This window comes from Papaver somniferum, chromosome 1, assembly GCF_003573695.1.
Source record: "Papaver somniferum cultivar HN1 chromosome 1, ASM357369v1, whole genome shotgun sequence".
NCBI lineage: Eukaryota > Viridiplantae > Streptophyta > Magnoliopsida > Ranunculales > Papaveraceae > Papaver > Papaver somniferum.
Genome location: NC_039358.1, coordinates 86122239 through 86131258, shown reverse-complemented (window position 1 = coordinate 86131258; position 9020 = coordinate 86122239).

The following is a 9020-nucleotide window of genomic DNA, read 5'->3' as shown; positions in this document are numbered from 1 at the left end:
TCCGATCATACCAAGGTGATTACTTAAGATTGGTTTTAATAATAAAAGTTATACCAATACAAAAGTCAGGCTTTTGTGAATATTTCTACCAAAAACACAACAAATTGTGAGCGGTTCTACTTTATCACACATATTGGTCGTTCATAAGATATGCAATGAATAACAAAACCAATAACACATGGCAATTTCCTTTTCGGTTCACAAAACAAGTTTATGAACTTACTTCCTTAGAACACATGTAAACATTGTTCCCTAGGATGAAATCCTCACCTCATACCCATACGTAATCATAATAGCATTCAAACGATTATGGCGATGTCTTATCTACAAAGTTTAATGGTTAAGCAATAAACCTCGTATTGTATTCCTTAATACTATGTCTATCTAGAGTTCAAATATGCTTCGCAATTATGTTTTCAATATGCACGACTTGAAAGATACGTTAGGGAATGAAACAGTTCAAGTCAAATATCACTAACCTCAAGTGGAAGGATGATTGTTGTCGTTGTAGCTCCTTGCTTCTTCACATCTTCAAGTCTTCGCAATACTTGTAATGTCTCATATCCTAATACTTTCAAGATAACCTATACGAAGTTTAACTCTAGTATATAATCAAGCGACTCTTAACATAATTTTTGATTCACTAAAATATGACAACCAAACTTGATATACCAACGCTTGGTGGGTTCAACCGAGCCATGCTCTAACAATGGTGATCAAGGATTGTGAATGTGTTTAAGGTTTCTGCAAGTTTTCTCTGAACCGTTGAGTTCGAATAAGTTCTGGTTGATTGAATTCTTGAGAGCGATTGCTCGGATCAGAATTGACGAATGTTGTCTTGTTTTTCAATCATGGATTCAGAGACTTATTTATATTGCCCGAATAGTAGACACATTGATCTCCAGTAAGTGTGATGGTTGTTCGAGTGAAAGAGTGGAAAAGTGGGAAATTGTGGTTTCACCAGTTCCAGGTCGTGCGGAGACTTGGTTGATTGTCCACCCACTACCTTGCTAACTCCCTAAACCGCTTCCACGACTTACTCACATTCCTCATCGTGGATGAACACACGTGTTGTAGGCCGCCAAACCAAAACCCTAATGGATATCCCCCATGTGACGTGATTGATGTCTCACGAACGTGGAGTCTGCAAGGTAGACGTGTATTTGATCAGTCAGTCGTTGAATTGATTATACAATGGGTCTAAGTATTGTTCAGTCGAGCATGATTGTTGAATGCTCTAGGATTCATGAATTGAACATGTCTGCTGGGACGTATAGTTCAATAATTTTGATAGTTGAGTCATCATGATGAATATTGATAGTCTGAGAAAATATTGCTCGTATGATGAATTGTTTAATATTGATAGTTGGATCAATATTCGAGTAATTGAGCGAGTATTGCTTATTCGATAAATTACTGAATATTGATAGTTGAATCAATATTCGAGCAATTGAGCAAGTATTGTTCATTCGATGAATTATTGGTAGCATGACAAAATAAATATTAATTAAAATATTGGTAGATGGACGGAATATTGTATAATTAATCCATATGTTGATTGTTGGATCAACATAAATTTATTAGTGTTTGAAATTGCTCACAATTATATTTTGCAGAGCATTTGTTCGAAACCCTAATTTTGATCAATTGCTCGTCAATTGATGATTTACTGAAAATAAGTCACTGAATGAAGGAGTGACCGGATACATGGGATGATGGTCGACCATGTAGTGCCCAAGTGCTCGAGTGAGCATGTACCAAAGCCCTTTGTTGACCAGTTGGTGAAAGAATGATCAAACGCTGTTTTAATCATTTATTAAAATATTGCTCGTGTGAGCGTTAGGTAGTAAAACCTAGTTATGGAGAGATGAGGGACCGACCAATGGGTCACGGGACCGGCCCTTGGTAGTCGTAGGACCAGTTTACGGCCAATTGAGCAAGTCTCAAGTTGGTTGCAGAGAGTTTGGACCCAATACGAACAATTGAGAGAAAATTAGGTCAAATTTATGAAGATGTGTGGGACCGGATCCTTGCAAGCCTAAGGGACGGCCTTGATCAGTCAAGGTAGCATGCCCGTGTCACCATGATGTCCGTGTCTCAGTCCTGAGAGTTTTGGTATTTTCTGGTGCGAGTTTGAGCAATATTTTAGATTTTCAGAAGAGTTCGATCTTGACTAAAACTCTCAACTTTGCTCGAATGAGCGAATAGAACTTCGCTCATGCGACCGATATTTTTGAGAAATATTAAAATAATAATATTTTAACATTTGACGTGAGTAGTGATATGATTTTGAAAGTTGTTGTAAAGTGGTAAGAAAGATGTTGTTCACTCAGACTTGTAAAGGATGATTTTTAGATTCAAAATAAAATAGAAAATTCAATTGATGTTGTTATCAAGATTATAAAAAGCATCGAGACTCAGAATTCCACCATTGACCAATTAAGTGATTCAATCTAATCAATATTCATGCAATTCTTTGCGTTTAAAGTGATTCTAATTTATTGCCTCTAGTAGATTTTCGAAGTAACAATTGTAAACATCAAGCATGAAACATCATAAGTCTTAAACTAAGCATGCTCCATCAAAACGAATCACAATCATTCAATAAAAATAAATTTTCCAATATTAGTTCCATGCAAATAATTATTAAACAAATCACAAGAAATAATTAAAATAGAAATATACCACTTTTCATGGAACAATGGCTTCCTCTGTCGCCTTAGCTAAGGGGTTTAGCTCCTCATATTATTCACGTGCTCAAAATAGGTGTTCATAGCCCAAAAGGGTGAATAACAAGAGAAAACTAATAAAGCAGACTTTTTGCAACGTTTTATAGGCGTTACAAACTGACTGTTCCAGAGAATATGAGCTGGTACAGGAAACGATAAAAGAGATATGTTGTAGAATAAAAGGCTGTTCTAAAGGGTCTAATGTTCTTCCTGTTCTTCCTTCTACACCAGCAGAACTCGACTTCCTGTAACTCCTCCTATTGATCTCTGTGGTGTTCTAAACTTCCCCTAACTTCTTCTAAACTTCAATACCCCTCTCCGGGACTCGAGCACACCTTTAATACACCTCCAAATCCTCTAAAACCCGATTAAATCTCTCATTTTTTCTTTGCTGCCAAGGTACGAAATTTCCTCTCCAAGTCTTCTTTACGCGTTTCTGGCCTCTCTAATTCTTTCCAAACTCTTTATTAGGCATATAAGTTTCTTAGGAAATCTGTTTCTTACCTTGAATCTCTAAAAATTTCCAAAATTAATCAAACAGGGACCCGTGAACTTCTTCCGCTGCTGTTTTGCTCCAGCTCGAGTTCTAGCCAATTTGGGTTAAATCAAATGACTATACCAGGCATGTTTAGTCCTAAGAAGTAAACCCAATCAATGTCATCCTTTTAGTCTCCATAGAACTCGATCAAAATCTCAACCCTAATTTCTGCCGTGAAAACCAATTTTTCCCGCCCTTTTTCTGTTTGAATGTGAGGAAGAAAAGGTCGCCCCCTATCCTGTTCCGATGTCCCTTTAGCAATTAAGGGTACAATTAGTAATCCTTGGGGTGCGAATAGCAATCTGTGGGGTACGAAGAGTAATTCTTTGGGATGTAAATAGTGAAAACTTCTGGGTTCCTTCACTAATTCCTCTGGGTGTTGCAAATGCCACTTTTCGAGCCAATTCCTCAGCAAAAGCTTATTTCTCCAAAAACACCTACAAAGACATAAAAAACCAAAATAAATATAAAATCGAGCACTAACAATACATGCTATTGAGATCATATTAGACACAAAAATGTGTCTATCAAGTAGCCTAGTTGGTCAAGTGACCATTTGGCTTTTCCAGGGTTTGAGCAATATTTGAGGAAATATTGAAAAACTAGGATTTTCGCTCAAACTGGAGTTCCATGAGATGATGGAAATAATAATATGAGAAAATAAGGGATTGTGAGGTATGGGACCGGCCACGGCTATGGCATGGACGGCCGTCAAGGTAGCCTGGTCCCGTGATAGCTTTCCCTATTTTTGTTCGATGAAAGTATGGAAAAACTAAGAGTTTCGCTCAAACGAGGGAGTTTGCTCAAATGAAGGAGTTTCCATGAGATGAGGGAAAAAAATTAAATAAAAATAAAAAATAAAATAATGGAAGAGGAGGACCGGCCACGACGGCATGACGGTCGGTCGGTGGGCCCTGTCTCAGGCCTCTTGTTTATTTTATTTAATATTATTTTCTTCATATTATTATTGATGTGATTTTGAAAGTTGTTGTAAAGTGGTAAGAAAGATGTCGTTCACTCAGACTTGTAAAGGATGATTTTTAGATTCAAAATAAAATAGAAAATTCAATTGATGTTGTTATCAAGATTATAAAAAGAACCGAGACTCAGGATTCCACCATTGACCAATTAAGTGATTCAATATAATCAATATTCATGCAATTCTTTGCGTTTAAAGTGATTCTAATTTATTGCCTCTAGTAGATTTTCGAAGTAACAATTGTAAACATCAAGCATGAAACATCAAAGTCTTAAACTAAGCATGCTCCATCAAAACGAATAACAATCATTCAATAAAAATCAATTTTCCAATATTAGTTCCATGAAAATAATCATTAAACAAATTGCAAGAAATAATTAAAATAGAAATATACCACTTTTCATGGAACAATGGCTTCCTCCGTCGCCTCAGCTAAGGGGTTTAGATCCTCATATTATCCACGTGCTCAAAATAGGTATTCATAGCTGAAAAAGGTGAAAAACAAGAGAAAGCTAATAAAGCAGATTGTTTGCAACGTTTTATAGGCGTTACAAACTGACCGTTACAGAGAATTGTTGCAATATCAGTTGTTACAGGAAATGATAGAAGAGATATGTTGTAGAATAAAAGACTGTTCTAAAGGGTCTAATGTTCTTCGTGTTCTTCCTTCTACACCAGCAGAACTCGACTTCCTGCAACTCCTCCTGTTTATCTCTGTGGTGTTCTAAACTTCCCCTAACTTCTTCTAAACTTCAATACCCCTCTCCGGGACTCGAGCACACCTTTTATACACCTCCAAAACCTCTAAAACCCGATTAAATCTCTCATTTTTTCTTTGGTGCCAAGGTACGAAATTTCCTCTCCAAGTGTTCTTTACGCGTTTCTGGCCTCTCCAATTATTTCCAAACTCTTAATTAGGCATATAAGTTTCTTAGGAAATCTGTTTCTTACCTTGAATCTCTAAAAATTTCCAAAATTAATCAAACAGGGACCCGTGAACTTCTTCCGCTGCTGTTTTTCTCCATCTCGAGTTCTAGCCAATTTGGGTTAAATCAAACGACTATACCAGGCATGTTTAGGCCTAAGAAGTAAACCCAATCAATTTCAGCCTTTTAGTCTCCATGGAACTCGATCAAAATCTCAACCCTAATTTCTGCCGTGAAAACCAATTTTTCCCGCCCTTTTTCTGTTTGAATTTGAGGAAGAAAAGGTCGCCCCCTATCCTGTTCTGATGTCCCTTTAGCAATTAGGGGTCAATTAGGGGTACAATTAGCAATCCTTGGGGTGCGAATAACAATCTATGGGGTACGAAGAGTAATTCTTTGAGCTGTAAATAGTAAAAACTTCTGGGTGCCTTCAGTAATTCCTCCGGGTGTTGCAAATGCCACTTTTCGAGCCAATTCCTCAGCAAAAGCTTATTTCTCCAAAAACACCTACAAAGACATAAAAAGCCAAAATAAATATAAAATCGAGCACTAACAATACATGCTATTGAGATCATATTAGACACAAAAATGTGTCTATCAAATACCCCCAAACTTATTATTTGCTAGTCCTCGAGCAAAACTGAAATAAATAAAAATCCTAACTCACTGTCGCAAGCATCGCGATTGCATTTAGCGTATGCAGCAAGCCTTTAAACCCCTAGGTGGCCCTAGTGGCCGAGTTATAGTCTCGGGAGGGCTTACCGGAGATATACTCACAAAACCTTTACTCCAGACCCTAGATATCTACGCAGAACCTTAGAAGGCACTAAAGAATCTCCTTGGTTGGCATACTTATTGACTACAGGAGGAAGTACCCTGATGCGAAATTCCAATTGTTGTACACAAGTTTGCACTCAAGCATACTAAATTTCATATATAAGTGACAGAGCTTTACTCAGATAGTCGCACTATGGACATCAATATCCGGAGTCAACATATCACATGGATAGATTAAGAAGATTGAAATAGATAAAACGTAGATGGTTTTGATGTTGACTAAGGTGAACGGTGTTTCTCATATCTGTTTAAAGGCCACTGCCAAAATAAACCTATCATAATGGACTGAGATACTGGTCTGACTAATATCAACACAACTGGCATATACAAGGGAACCAGTGGTCGATAATCCTAATTCTAGATCAACTCGTCTGGCATATACAAGGGAACCAACGGTCGATTTTATTGAACACTTTATTCTGTTTGGTCTGATGGTCTAGTATCAATTTCTTTTTCTTTTTCTCTTTTTTTTTTCTTGTTTTTTTTTTTTTCATTTCTTTTTTTTTGGTATCTCAATCACTCTATTTCACCCTAGCAGCGGTAACAACTTGAATCGTGAGACCCACCAAATCACTTAGAGAAAAATATTTTAAAGAAAACAAAATAAAATATAAGTTAATGGGACTCAACGAGATATGGCGAAACTACCATGTTATTTCTAACACCTGAGCTCAGTGCTTTTATGAATAGACTCTTTAGATTTTTCCATCTAATCAGATTGGTTCCTCAACTCCTACAACCAAGATGCTTCCATCCACTTAAATTGGTTAGTGTCATCCTTAATAAGCATAAATTTCTAGGCTCTCGAGTTTATTAATGCAACTAAAAAGTTTCTCCCATACCCCCAAACTTAAATCTAACATTGTCCTCAATGTTCTAAAGATAAAATTAAAAACATGAACAAGGAGAAACTGTTACCATTTGAAGCAAAAGAGTTAAGGAAAGATATTACCGTGTTGCATGAGCATGGGTTACCTCCCAAGAAGTGCTAAGTTTAACGTCTTCAGCCAGACTTCATATACCACAAAATGGCTAATTACCTTTCAAATCATATATCAATAGTCGAAACAACTGTGGGTCAACAAAACCAAATAAAACTGCCACAATTATGAGACAACTGCACTGGATTAGAAAAATGAACAGACATAGCACAACCTGATCAAAAACTGCTTGCAAGACAACTACGTTTTTCTGTGGCTCCCACTTGGGCTTCATACAAGTGTGTCTTGAAAAATATATTCATCCGAACAACGAGTCTCCAATGAATGAATTTCCTCCTGGACAGTATCAAGAGGATCAGGTTGTGGAGTCGGAAGAGACTCAGGTAATACCTAAGGCACACTTGGCTCGAGTCCCAAGTTAGGGACTTCTAATAGGGATACTTGAGCATTACTACCCCCAAAATTAGAATTTTGGGTGTCTCTAGATAGACTTTTCACAATATTCCTAATTTCTAGACCATCAGGTTCCTGAAAAAGGTCAATTGCTTTCTCTAAACTATAATCAGGTGGTTCATCCTCTAAATGCATTCGAGGCATACAAACTATAGGACTTATATGTGTCACATCCTCTATGATTAACCCTAATGTTTCCTTATTGTCTTGAAGCACCATTTCTGGCCTACTTTCCTGATCGGAAGCTATATTCATAGGAAAAATCTCAGGTGATCCTAAATGCTCTTCAGGCTCTACCAAATAAGGGATTAAGGTAGATTCGCAATCTAGTAATGGTTTGAACCTATCTTTCCATCTATCAATGTCTAACATAGGAATATAATCCAACAGAGCATTTACTTTTTCAATGTTGCTATCATCGTCGAAATTCATGCTAAAATGGGCTAGACAACTTTCTAATGGATCTTCCGATATGATGTTTGGTAATGACTCTTGAAAGGTTCCTATCATGTTCACCTCTTCAATTCACGTGTCATCTAGCTCAGAAGGTAGCTTATTGACATTAAAAATATTCAGTTCAATAGTCATATTACCAAAGGATAAATTCATGATACCATTTCGACAGTTAATGATTGCAGTAGATGTGGCTAAAAATGGGCGACCTAAAATCACAGGTATCTGGTTTTCTGGGTCGGGGACAGGTTGGGTATCTAAGACCACGAAATCCACAGGATAAATAAACTTGTCGACCTCAATAAGAACATCCTCTATCACACCACGAGGAATTTTAACAGACCTATCAGCTACATGCAGTGTTATCTTGGTAGGTTTCAATTCACCGAGCCCTAGATGTAAGTATACATGGTACGGTAGTAAGTTCACACTTGCTTCTAAGTAAAGTAAAGCTTTCTCTACCCTGTGTTTTCCTATTGTGCAAATAATCGTAGGAGCACCTGGGTCTTTATACTTAGGAATTATGGTATTCTGAATGATCGAACTTACATGACTAGCTAAAAAGGATTTTTTAGGGACACTAAGCTTGCGCTTTCGCATACACATATCTTTAAGGAACTTGGCATAAGCCGGCAGTTGCCTAATTGCTTCTAGTAACATAAGGTTTATGGTAACTTTCTTAAAAACCTCCATTATGTCATTAAAGTTGGATTCACTCTTTGTTGGTACTAGTAGCTGTGGAAATGGGGCTCTAGGCATAAAATAGGGCCTCTCAGGAGCCGAATTGGCATCATCAGAAACTTTATCAGTCTCCTCATCTATGGATGGTCCTGAGGGGTGAACTACAGTATGCTCACTATCGGGCATGGTTACCTTATTGTCTATAACTTTACCATTCCTAAGGGTTCTAATAGCATTTAACTGATGTGATGGTTTTGCACCTACTTCTTGAACTCCTCTAGGGTTGGGTTGTGTTTGACTAGGAAACCTACCTTTTTCTCTCAAAGACTCATTTATCAAACTAATCTGGGTTTTTAACTCGGAAATAGCCTGAGAGTTAGCATGGACCAGCTTTTATTTTCTTATAAACCTTGTATCATCGATCGATGAAATGATGTGGTTTGTTGGGTTAAAACGGCAAGAGATTCCTCCATACTTCAAATT